The 13,501-nt window shown below is 39.9% G+C and overlaps 1 pseudogene; it reads left to right on the forward strand.

Moving 5' to 3' along the window:
- Window positions 1-1,386: 1,386 nt before the first annotated feature.
- Window positions 1,387-9,564, forward strand: LOC118895903 (annotated as a pseudogene).
- Window positions 9,565-13,501: the final 3,937 nt, after the last annotated feature.

A 13,501-nucleotide genomic window follows, 5' to 3' on the forward strand; every position in this document is an offset into this window, starting at 1 on the left:
TTATCTTTACCCAGGTGGTGGTTTGGAATCACAGTTTTGACTCCAGAGCCTTACAATCTTTAATACTAAGTAGATTTGTTCCAACTTTTACCATCCATGAAACTTCTGATAAAAGAGAAACATTTCTATTGCTTAGCAAAAGAGTCTTTAAAAACAAGGAAATTTCAGGTTTAACTTTTCTCCTTCTCTCACTGAAAACCACCAATGGCATAACATACTTCGATGCAGTTCTCATATCAGCAGGGAATTAAAAAAGAACAAATATTATGCATAAAAACAAAAATCACTGAAATTTACTCACTTAATAACAAAAAAATAATACATTTAGTATAGTACAGCTCTTACTATTTTTAATCAAAGAAATTTTACTTATTTTGTATCTCTAGCACAGTTCTTTTTCTAATACAAGCACTTTTTAAATTTAAAATAAAGTAGGATCATTTTTAGTTCATGAGAAATAGAATGTAAGAAAACAAAGAAATTGGTTCAGTGAAAATTATCATCAACATACATGTTTAATATTGTTGAAAGATTATAAGTGTGAAGAGTAAAAAATGTTTAATAAAAAAAATCTTCCCAAGTATTGCATACTTTATTTACAGATTGTTGCCCTGATTAGGAATCATGCAGTATTACCATCTATGTTTCCTGAAGGGAGAGGCAAAAGCATATGTCTATTTGCCAAAAGGCATCAAGACATTCTCATTATATATTTAGATGTAAAAATGAAATTAGTATGTGACTCTGTCTTTAATTCACACTTTTCTCTGAGAAAATATTACCATTTTTCTTCAGCTAAGGCCTAAGCAGAATATATGCAATTAAATGTATTATTTGAATTTGGTTGCTCTGAAGCAACTCTTCTGAAAACAAGCACCATATCTCAATTTTTTTTACAAACTGTATTGAACGGAATGGAAACCATTCAGTGGGTAGAAATATATTTTTGTGTAATAGAGAGCTCAACAGTGGTGCCCCCTATCCTTTGGAAAACTGAATAAACGTGGCCTGCTTTCTACTCGTAGGTCTAGTAGTAGTTCAAAGCTCTCTCTAAAATTTGTGTGTCTCTTTGCTGTGTTTTCTCAAAAGTTCTATGCCTCTGAGCTCCTACCCATGTGTACTGTTCTAGTCTCTGCCACGTCAGACCCTGATGTGAATATCCCCTCTTTCACGCTTTCCTCAAAATTTCAGTCTCAGTCAGCATTGTGTGATTTTGTGAACATAATATTGAATATTTGAGGGGTTGTGAGGGAGGACCATTTCACACAATCCACAACAGTCTCCCATCTTGCTTCCTCCTTTTGTTTCTTCCCTTCCATTCTATTAGATTCCAAAGCCTGGATGCCTCGTTTGTTTCTCCTTCTATGTCATAGCCCCCTTTCTCCAATGGAGCAGCCCTACCAGATCGCTCTGCCTTCCAGTTCACCACCTAGAATTCCAGTGAGCAAGTGTTCTCAATTTTTTAACAAAAGGTATAAATCCTCTAAATTCTTTTCAGCAAATGCCCCTTTATTTTTTTATTTAAATCAACTCCAAAATAAGACACTATCTGAGTGAAGTATATCAAACATATCTAAATTTATTTAATAATGTAAAAGTCACAGAGATAGTATTATCGAATTAAAAAAAAAACAGAGCTCAGCCTTAACCATGCCTTAAAAAATGTCTAACAACTATGGTTAATTTTATATAAAGAGAGAGAAAAAACTTTAAATAAACAGGGATAATAATTAAGGTTTGGAAGATTCTCTGGCCTGTGGAGTGAGTAGGTAATAATAACTGACTACTTTCATAGGCAGGTGGGATGAAACATACTTGGCAAGATCAAGTTTCTTTTTTCAGCGATTAATAAATAAATTTGGAGAGAAAAAAGCATTGAGAGAATAAAACAAGCATCCATGCAGCCAACACCAAGCACAAGAAATAAATCATCACATAGACGATGGAAGCCTCCCGTGAACTCTCCCTTATTTCACACCTCTGAATTTGATCTCACTCTTTGGAATGTTTTATATTTCTACTACATATACATGAATTCCATAAATATATGTACTAGTGTTATTTTGCATATTAAAAAAATATAGAAATGCTATTATACTCTATATATTCTTTAGCAGCTTGCTTTTCAATATTGTTTCTAAGATTCACTCATGTTCATACATTTAGTTTTAATTTTTTCATTTTAACTACTGTATAGTCTTTTTTGTTATATGAACAAATAAATGTTTATCTAGAATCCCACTAACAGACATTTAATTTTCTTCTTTTTTTTCTTTTTCTGTTAAAACCAATGCCGCTATGAGCATTTTGGTAAGCTTCTCTTTGTATACATGTGTGAATAGTGTATATCTAGTAGTAGAATCACTGGGTTAAAAGGTATGCACGTCTTCAATTTTCTTTGATATTCCAAATTGCTTGTTAATGTGGTTGAACCAATTTCCACTCTGCCAGGATTATATGATCTTCATTAATACTTTTAATTTTACCCAATGAGAGGCATGTGAAACTGTATCTCCTTGTGTTTTCAAGTTGCATTTTTCTGAATAAATGTGAAGTTTAGCATCTTTCAGTATGTTTATTGGCTATCTGGTTTCCCTGTGGGTAAAATTTTTGTCATATCTCTGGTGGTTTTGTACCATGTCAACTTGGCTAGGTTAGACCTATGTTTCCCAGAATCCCTTTCTCTGTATGCTTCCAGTTTAGAGTTGGCCAAACTGAAAGTTGTATGAGATTTGGAAGGTAGAAGTGAAGCAGCAGGCATCTTGCTTTGAAGTTTATTATGATTTTCTTTTTTTTTTGAATAGTATGAGTCATGTCCACTGGCTGTTTTTTTTTTTTTTTTTTTTTGGCTGTGTTGGGTCTTCGTTTCTGCACGAGGGCTTTCTCCAGTTGTGGCAAGCGGGGGTCACTCTTCATCGTGGTGCGCGGGCCTCTCACTATTGCAGCCTCTCTTGTTGCGGAGCACAGGCTCCAGACGCGCAGGCTCAGTAATTGTGGCTCATGGGCCTAGTTGCTCTGCGGCATGTGGGATCCTCCCAGACCAGGGCTCAAACCCGTGTCCCCTGCATTAGCAGGCAGATTCTCAACCACTGCGCCACCAGGGAAGCCCCCTATTATGATTTTTGACGTGGTGAGAAATAGATGCAGAGATGTCTGTGGTTTCCACCTTGTCCTTTCTTTTCCCCACTATATTTAGCTCCTCTTAATGATCGCTAGCCCTGATCATCAGTCATGGTCCTAAGCTCCCCACCGGATCCAGAAGCAGTGGCCTTCCATAGGCCTCTCCACTAACATCCCTTTGTGTTCTCACTTCAGCAAATGGGAGCACCTGGCTTCAGGAGCGCTGGTTAGTGACTTGTCTCTGATTCTTCAGTTTCTTCCTTTGGATCTTTGTTTTCCAGATTCCCCTACAGTTGTGTAAGTTCTTATTACTCTAATAAGCTTCTCAGGCAAAACAAAACTATAAAAACTGGAAGCAATCAGAAAGTCATGAGAACCTAACAGGCTAAGATCTGAGAGAGAAGAGAGGGACTGAAATTAGCCCAACATCTGGCATAGATTTTTTGCCAAATATTAAGCATCTATCCAGATTCTAAGATGAGTATAATAGAAACAGAGTAGAGGGTAAACCAGGTGAAAGGTGACCAAGAGGCCGAGAAACTAAGCAAAGCTTTAGGCAGCCTCATGGTGCCGAGGTGGAGAGAGAGGGAAGGAGAAAAAAATTAGAGTATGAAGGTTTCCAAGGAGAAGGGGCCCTGGTACAGACTTTAGCTTTTAATTGGATGACTGAATGGGTGCGCTTTATGAGTGATTGCCCACAATAATAGAACAGAATTTACAAAACTGAAGCCCAGGTTTGTACAGACTGTATAAAGATAATCTGCCCCACATGTCTTTAAAGAGGAACACAAGCAAAATTAAATCCTTTATAGAGAAAGATACCATCATTCTGGTCCTTACATTATTTCTAGAAATTTTCATGTAAAATATCCTGCGTTCAATAAAACTACTGTATATTCAACTAGAATACTGTATAAAAATAAAATTTATACCAAGAAATACATTCTAATGAGCAGAAACCGATAGATTAAAAAAAAAAAAAACAGTAGAAACAAACACACAGGAAATACATATAGTATTGGAGTTTACTTACAGGGGCTTTAAAACAACTGTGATTAAGATATTTAGGAAAATGGAAGAAAAGAATTTTACCAGAAAGTTAAAATTCACAAAAAGAAATCTAAGAAAAATTTAGAACTAAAATATAAAATAATTAAATCTGAAGACTCGGTAGATGAGTTTAAAGCTGATTAACATGGATGAAGGAGGATTGGCAAACTGAAGCACCAAGAGAAAAAATATGGCAAAACATAGATAAGAGACACATGAAGACATAGTGAAAAGTTATAACATATATGCAATTGATCTCCATTAGGAGAAGAGAGAAAATTGGGGAAGAATCAATATTTGAAGAGATAAAGGCTGAAATTTTTGCAAAAGTGATGAAACATCTATAGCCACATATTTAAGAATCACAACAGATCCAGAGCAGGATAAGTACAAAGAATATCACATGTGGAAGCATCATAGTAAATTTCCTGAAAATCAAAGGGAAAAAATTCTTAAAATCAGCTAATAAAAATGCCAAAAGATAATTTAAAATATAATTTAACAAGTTGAGCCTAAGAGTTACAAAGAAATGCAAAGGACCAAAAACAGCCAAGACATTCTTGAAGGGGAAAACCTCTTGAGGATTTTGAGTGTAGAAAAACATTTTAAAAACAGGACATAAAAAAATGTTGATAAGTAGCATTACATTAAAATGCTGTTCATCAATAGATACCTTTAAGAGAGTGACACAAAGAGTGGAAGAAGATATTTGCTGACAAATATGACTGGTAAGAAAAATAAAGACAAATGAATAGAAAAATGGATGAGAGATGTTAACTGGTGCTTTAAAAGTTTAGACTAACCAAGTGACCATTGCACATATGAAAATGTTCACCACATTAATCATCAGGGAAATTCAAATTGTAATTATGAGGTTCCTCTACACTCACCAGAATGGTTTAAATTTATAAAGTATCATAAAGCTTTGTTATGGAGAGATGTGGCATAACTGGATTTATCATACATGGTTGGAAAAGGATTGGTATAAGGACTTTGGAAAAGAATTTAGCATTATGTCTTAACCTTGAATGTACATATTCCTGAAGACCAGCAATTTCCCGTCAATAGAATGCATTAAAAGACCTTTTCAAAAATATTCTTGACTATTTTATTTTGTATTAGCCAATAGAAACAACCCAAATGTCTATTAAACTCAGAATGGGCAGTATGTTTTAAAATTCATTTTATTGAAGTATAGTTGATTTACAATGTTGTCTTAATTTCTGCTGCACAGCAAAGTGATTCAGTTATGCATATATATATTCTTTCTCATATTCTTTTCCATTATGGTTTATTACAGGATATTGAATATAGGTCCCTGTGCTATACAGTAAGACTTTGCTGTTTATCTATTCTGTATATAATAGTTTGCATCTGCTAATCCCAAACTCCCTGTCCACCCCTCCCACCTTCCCCTTGGCAACCATGAGTCTGTCTGTGAGTTTGTTTCGTAGATAGGTTCATTTGTGTCATATTTTAGATTCCACATATAAGTGAGATCATATGGTATTTATCTTTTGCTGTCTGGCTTACTTCACTTAGTATGGTAACTTCTAGGTCCATCCGTGTTGCTGCAAATGGCATTATTTCATTCTTTTTTATGGCTGAGTAATATTCTAGTGTGTGTGTGTGTGTGTGTGTGTGTGTGTGTGTGTATCTATCTCACATCTTCTTTAACCAGAATGGGTAAAATTCAGTATATTCATACAACAAAATACTTCATAGCAATGAACAAGAATGAACCCTACCTAAATAATAACTCTAAAAAGAAAATACAGACTTCTGCTCAAGACGGATGTGCCGTGGAGAGCAGGGGTGGGAGGAGGGGAAATAACAAGACCTCACTGTCCGCTCTGCCATGCAACATAATGTGGCAGCACCATTTAAATACATTCTGAAACCAACAGGCCTGAGTGTTTAAAAAAGCCTCCTCAGGGGCTTCCCTGGTGGCGCAGTGGTTGGGAGTCTGCCTGCCAATGCAGGGGACACGGGTTCGAGCCCTGGTCTGGGAAGATCCCACATGCCGCGGAGCAACTAGGCCCGTGAGCCACAATTACTGAGCCTGCGCGTCTGGAGCCTGTGCTCCGCAACGGGAGGGGCCACGATAGTGAGAGGCCCGCGCACCGCGATGAAGAGTGTCCCCCGCTTGCCGCAACTGGGGAGAGCCCTCGCACAGAAACGAAGACCCAACACAGCCATAAATAAATAAATAAATAAAATTTAAAAAAATTAAAAAAATAAAAAAATATAAAAGCCTCCTCAGAACTTCCCTGGTGGTCCAATGGCTAAGACTCCGAGCTCCCAATGCAGGGGGCCCAGGTTCGATCCCTGGTCAGGGAACTAGATCCCACATGCCGCAACTAAGAGCCCGCATGCGGCAGTGAAGATCCTGCTTGCTGCAACTAAGACCCGGCACAGCTAAATAAATAAAATAAAATAAAATAAAATAAAAATTTAAAAAAATAAAAAGGCTCCTCAAATGTTGATTGGGACTGGATGATTAAGAAGCGGAAGCGGGGGAAGTGCACCCAGCAACTCCCTAAGGCTCTTCTAGCGGCTTCCACGCCACAACGTGGCAGGACAGACGCGAGCCCCGCCGTTTTCCCTCGGTGGCTCGGAGGGCAACGCTGAGGGAGGTTCATCTTGAGGTCGCAACTGTGAGTAATGGTGGGCAATGTGAAAAATACGGTATTAAATTTAAAAAGTATCTGTCTGTGGGCAGTCTTTCTTCCAGCACCTGAAATCTGGCCTCAAGTGGGAGCTGGCCCTTCTGGAACGTGGGCAGGGCTTTGCGAAAGAGTGGGTGGGGTAGGGGAATTCTGCTTCTACGTGAGTTTGTAGAAAATGGGAAAGAGTGGTGCCTTTGCCCTAACAACAAGAAAGTTCTAGATAAACTATAGAATCATAATTTTTCTTAAACCCATCCTAGAGCTGAGATTTTAGGATAGCCAGGTAGCCTGAAATCTGAGGAAAGATAGATCCTTTAAGGAGAGACAGTAGGTCAGTGAGGCTGCTGCTTTCTGATTTAGTTCTAGATGCTCCAAGAGAGCATCAGGGGGTTCCTTAAGGCAGAAAGCCATATAAGTGCTAATTTGCCCCAGGCAAGCTCCCTTCTTTCAAAATTTGAGATTGCTCCAAATTTTTGTTTTTCATCTCTGTTCAAAAGACAGTTAAAATTTTTTTTTCTTCAGAATTTATAATTGTTCCAAGTAGAAGGCTTAGTTCAATGCAAGCAACCCCATCACTATTAGAAACTTGCAATTACATTTTTATCTCGATTTTTATCAAATAACTTTATTAAACTTTCTTGCTATCTTACGGACTTCTTAACATACATTTAATATTTAAAATATACAATGCATAATGTTTGAGAAGAACAATTATAGTTTCTCCTTTTTAATCTTTCTGTATGCCTTAGTTTTTTATTTCATTTTTATATTAAGTTGGCGAGAACCTCTGGAAAAAAACGTAAAAATAATCACTGAAAGCACATGTTCTTGTCTTATTCCTGATCTTAAAAAAAAATTCCGCCTTCACCCACTGCCGACGGCCTGTCTTGTCGCCTGCACGCCTTGCCACTGCCTCACAGATTACCCGCCGTCCTTCACCAGATTAGGCCAGTGTCCAGGGCCCTGGCTCCTCATCTCACTCGGGCTTATGCCAAAGATGTAAAATCTGGTGCAGATGCCTGACCTTAAGGCTTCAAGGTGTAGATCTTTTAGCCGATGCTGTAGCCATTACTATGGGGTCAAAGGGAAGGACAATGATTACTGAGTTGGGGAAGTCCCAAAGTGACAAAAGATGGACTGTTGCAAAGTCCATTGACTTAAAAGATAAATATAAAAATGTTGGCACTAAACTTGTTCAAGATGTTGCCAATAACACAAACGAAGAGGCTGGGGATGGCACCACTACTGCTATTGTACTGGCACACTCTATTGCCAAGGAAGGCTTTGAGAAGGTTAGCAAAGGTGCTAATCCAGTGGAAATCAGGAGAGGTGTGATGTTAGCTGTTGATGCTGTAATTGCTGAACTTAAGAAGCAGTCTAAACCTGTGACAACCCCGAAAGAGATCGTCCAGATTGCTACGATTTCTGCAAATGGAGACAAAGAAATTGGCAACATCATTTCTGATGCGATGAAAAAGGCTGGAAGAAAGGGCGTTATCATAGGAAAGGATGGGAAAACACTGAATGATGAACTAGAAATTATTGAAGGCATGAAGGTTGATAGAGGGTATATCTCTCCATGCTTTATTAATACATCAAAAGGTCAGAAATGTGAATTCCAAGTTGCCTATGTTCTTTTGAGTGAAAAGAAAATTTCTAGTGTCCAGTCCATTGTTCCTGCTCTTGAAATTGCCAATGCTCACCGTAAGCCCTTGGTCATAATTGCTGAAGATGTGGATGGAGAAGCTCTAAGTACACTTGTTTTGAATAGGCTGAAAGTTGGTCTTCAGGCTGTAGTAGTCAAAGCTCCAGGTTTTGGTGACAATAGAAAGAACCAGCTTAAGGACATGGCTATTGCTACTGGCGGTGCAGTATTTGGAGAAGAAGGGCTAACTCTAAATCTTGAAGATGTTCAGCCTCATGACTTAGGAAAAGTTGGAGAGGTCATTGTGACCAAAGATGATGCCATGCTCTTGAAAGGATAAGGTGACAAGGCTCAAATTGAAAAGCGTATTCAAGAAATCCTCGAGCAGTTGGATATCACAAGTAGCGAATATGGAAAGGAAAAACTGAATGAACGTCTGGCAAAACCCTCAGATGGTGTTGCTGTGCTAAAGTTTGGTGGGACAAGTGATGTTGAAGTGAATGAAAAGAAAGACAGAGTTACAGATGCCCTTAATGCTGCACGAGCTGCTGTTGAAGAAGGCATTGTTTTGGGAGGGGGCTGTGTCCTGCTTCGGTGCCTTCCAGCCTTGGATTCAATAACTCAGCTAATGAAGATCAAAAAACTGGTATAGAAATTATTTTAAAAACACTCAAAATTCCTGCAATGACCATTGCTAAGAATGCAGGTATTGAAGGATCACTGATAGTTGAGAAAATTTTGCAGAGTTCTTCAGAAGTTGGTTATGATGCTATGCTTGGAGATTTTGTGAATATGGTGGAAAAAGGAATCATTGATCCAACTAAGGTTGTAAGAACTGCATTACTGGATGTTGCTGGAGTGGCCTCTCTGTTAACTACAGCAGAAGTTGTAGTTACAGAAATTCCTAAAGAAGAGAAGGATCCTGGAATGGGTGGAATGGGTGGAATGGGAAGTGGTATGGGAGGTGGCATGATCTAATTCCTAGAATAGGGCTTTACCATTATTAATGAGCTGTGAGAGGAAGCTCAAGGCAGCGTTCCTCACCAATAACTTTAAGAGAGGTCTGTTGAAGGAGATGACTGAGAAAAGGCTGGCTGATGTTTAAGAAAATCACTATAACCTTCAGTTACTGGTTTCCGTTGACAACATAGAATGGTTTACTGCTCTCATTGTCCGTGTCTACAGATAATTATTTTGTATTTTTGAATAAAGACATTTGTACATTCCTGGTAAATGAGTATAAGAGCCATGTACCAATGCACTGCTTTCAACTTAAATCACTGAGGCATTTTTACTACTATTCTGTTAAAATCAGGATTTTAGTGATTGCCATCAACAGATGAGAAGCTAAGAAGCAGCCTTTCTGTGGAGAGTAAGAATAATTGTGTACAGAGTAGAGCAATAATCAATTATGTGACAACCTTTGTGTAATAACAATTGTTTAAAGTTAAAAAAAATTCCAAGTTTTCACCATTAAATATTATGTATGCTGCAAAATGTGATAGATACTATTTAGAGTTATGCAAATTTCCTTCAATTCCTAGTTTGCTAAGAGTTTGTTTATTATCACAAAGAGAGTATTGAATTTTATTAAATATTTGATCTTCATCTACTGTGATATTTATATGATTTTTCTTCTTGAAATTATTGTCATAGAGTGTTATTATGTGGGTGGATGTATGGATTATCTAATGTTAAAGCAACCTTGTATTCCAGGGATAAATCCAGATTCGTCATGATATATATACAAGCGTGTGTGTGTGTGTAGTAATGTGTTATTTCTGGATTCAACTGGCTATTTGTTAAAGAATTCTTATATTATAATGAGCTAAGATGCTTCAAGATGGCGGAAGAGTAAGACGCGGAGATCACCTTCCTCTCCACAAATACATCAGAAATATGTCTACATGTGAAACAACTCCTACAGAACACCCACTGAACGCTGGCAGAAGACCTCAGACCTCCCAAAAGGTAAGAAACTCCCCACGTACCCGGGTAGGGCGAAAGAAAAAAGAAATAACAGAGACAAAAGAATAGGGACGGGGCCTGCACCTCGGGGAGGGAGCTGTGAAGGAGGAAAGGTTTCCACACACTAGGAGCCCCTTCTCGGACGGAGACGGCGGGTGGCGGAGGGGGGAAGCTTCGGAGCCACGGAGGAGAGCGCAGCCACAGGGGTGCGGAGAGCAAAGCGGAGAGATTCCCGCACAGAGGAGCGGCGCCGAGCAGCACTCACCAGCCCGAGAGGCTTGTCTGCTCACCCGCCGGGGCGGGCGGGGCTGGGAGCTGAGGCTCGGGCTTCGGTCGGATCGCAGGGAGAGGACTGGGGTTGGCGGCGTGAACACAGCCTGAAGGGGTTAGTGCGCCACGGCTAGCCGGGAGGGAGTCCAGGAAAAGGTCTGCAGCTGCCGAAGAGGCAAGAGACTTTTTCTTACCTCTTTGTTTCCTGGTGAGCGAGGAGAGGGGATTCAGAGCGCCGCCTAAATGAGCTCCAGAGACAGGTGCGAGCCGCGGCCATCAGCGCGGACCCCAGAGACGGGCATGAGACGCTAAGGCTGCTGCTGCCGCCACCAAGAAGCCTGTGGGCGAGCACAGGTCACTCTCCACACCGCCCCTCCCGGGAGCCTGTGCAGCCCGCCACTGCCAAGGTCCCGTGATCCAGGGACAACTTCCCTGGGAGAATGCACGGCGCGCCTCGGGCTGGTGCAACGTCACGCTGGCCTCTGCCGCCGCAGGCTCGCCCCGCCTCCTCCGTGCCCCTCCCTCCCCCCGGCCTGAGTGAGCCAGAGCCCCCGAAGCAGCTGCTCCTTTAACCCCGTTCTGTCTGAGCGGGAACAGACGCCCTCAGGCGACCTACACGCAGAGGCGGGTCCAGATCCAAAGCTGAACACCGGGAGCTGTGCAAACAAAGAAGAGAAAGGGAAATTTCTTCCAGCAGCCTCAGGAGCAGAGGATTAAATCTCCACAATCAACTTGATGTGCCCTGCATCTGTGGAATACATGAATAGACAACGAATCATCCCAAATTGAGGTGGACTTTGGGAACAAAGATATATATATATTTTTTCCCTTTTTCTCTTTTTGTGAGTGTGTATGTGTATGCTTCTGTGTGTGATTTTGTCTGTATAGCTTTGCTTTTACCATTTATCCTAGGGTTCTGTCCGTCCATTTTTTTTGTTTTTCACCTTAAAAATTTTTTTTCTTAATTATCTTTTATTTTAATAACTTTATTTTATTTTACTTTCTTTTCTTTACTTTCTCCCTTCCTTCCTCCCTTTCTTTCTTTCTATCTTTCTTTCCTTCCTTCCTTCCTTTCCTCTCTTTTCTTTTCTCTACCTTTTATTCTGAGCTGTGTGGATGAAAGGCTCTTGTTGCACCAGCCAGGCATCAGGGCTATGCCTCTGAGGTGGGAGAGCCAACTTCAGGACACTGGTCCACAAGAGACCTCCCAGCGCCACATAATATCAAACGGTGAAAATCTCCCAGAGATCTCCATCTCAACACCAAGACCCAGCTTCACTCAACGACCAGCAAGCTACAGTGCTGGACACCCAATGCCAAACAACTAGCAAGACAGGAACACAACCCCATCCGTTAGCAGAGAGGCTGCCTCAAATCATAATAAGGCCACAGACACCCCAAAACACATCACCAGACGTCAACCTACCCACCAGAAAGACAAGATCCAGCCTCATCCACCAGAACACAGGCACTAGTCCCCTCCACCAGGAAGCCTACACAACCCACTGAACCAACCTTACCCACTGCGGACAGACACCACCAACAACGGGAACTATGAACCTACAGCCTGCAAAAAGGAGACCCCAAACACAGTAAGTTAAGCAAAATGAGAAGACAGAGAAACACACAGCAGATGAAGGAGCAAGGCAAAAACCCACCAGACCTAACAAATGAGGAGGAAATAGGCAGTCTACCTGAAAAAGAATTCAGACTAATGATAGTAAAGATGATCCAAAATCTTGGAAATAGAATAGAGAAAATACAAGAAACATTTAACAAGGACCTAGAAGAACTAAAGAGCAAACAAACAGTGATGAACAACACAATAAATGAAATTTAAAATTCTCTACAAAGGATCAATAGCAGAATAACTGAGGCAGAAGAAAGGATAAGTGACCTGGAAGATAAAATAGTGGAAGTAAATACTGCAGAGTAGAATAAAGAAAAAAGAATGAAAAGAACTGAGGACAGTCTCAGAGACATCTGGGACAACATTAAACGCACCAACATTCGTATTATAGGGGTCCCAGAAGAAGAAGAGAAAAAGAAAGGGACTGAGAAAATATTTGAAGAGATTGTAGGTGAAAACTTCCCTAATATGGGAAAGAAAATAGTTAATCAAGTCTAGGAAGCACAGAGAGTCCCATACAGGATAAATCCAAGGAGAAACATGCCAAGACACATATTAATCAAACTATCAAAAATTAAATACAAACAAAAAATATTAAAAGCAGCAAGGGAAAAACAACAAATAACACACAAGGGAATCCCCATAATGTTAACAGCTGATCCTTCAACAGAAACTCTGCAAGCCAGAAGGGAGTGGCAGGACATATTTAAAGTGATGAAGGACAAGAACCTACAACCAAGATTACTCTACCCAGCAAAGATCTCATTCAGATTTGATGGAGAAATGAAAACCTTTACAGACAAGCAAAAGCTAAGAGAATTCAGCACCACCAAACCAGCATTACAACAAATGCTAAAAGAACTTCTCTAGGCAGGAAACACAAGAGAAGGAAAAGACCTACAAAAACAAACCCAAAACAATTAAGAAAATGGGAATAGGAACATACATATCGATAATTACCTTCAATGTAAATGGATTAAATGCTCCAATCAAAAGACATATACTGGCTGAATGGATACAAAAACAAGACCTGTATATATGCTGTCTACAAAAGACCCACTTCAGACCTAGGGACACATACAGACTGAAAGTGAGGGGATGGAAAAACATATTCCATGCAAATGGAAATGAAAAGAAAGCTGGAGTAGC

Source organism: Balaenoptera musculus, chromosome 5 (assembly GCF_009873245.2).
Source record: "Balaenoptera musculus isolate JJ_BM4_2016_0621 chromosome 5, mBalMus1.pri.v3, whole genome shotgun sequence".
NCBI lineage: Eukaryota > Metazoa > Chordata > Mammalia > Artiodactyla > Balaenopteridae > Balaenoptera > Balaenoptera musculus.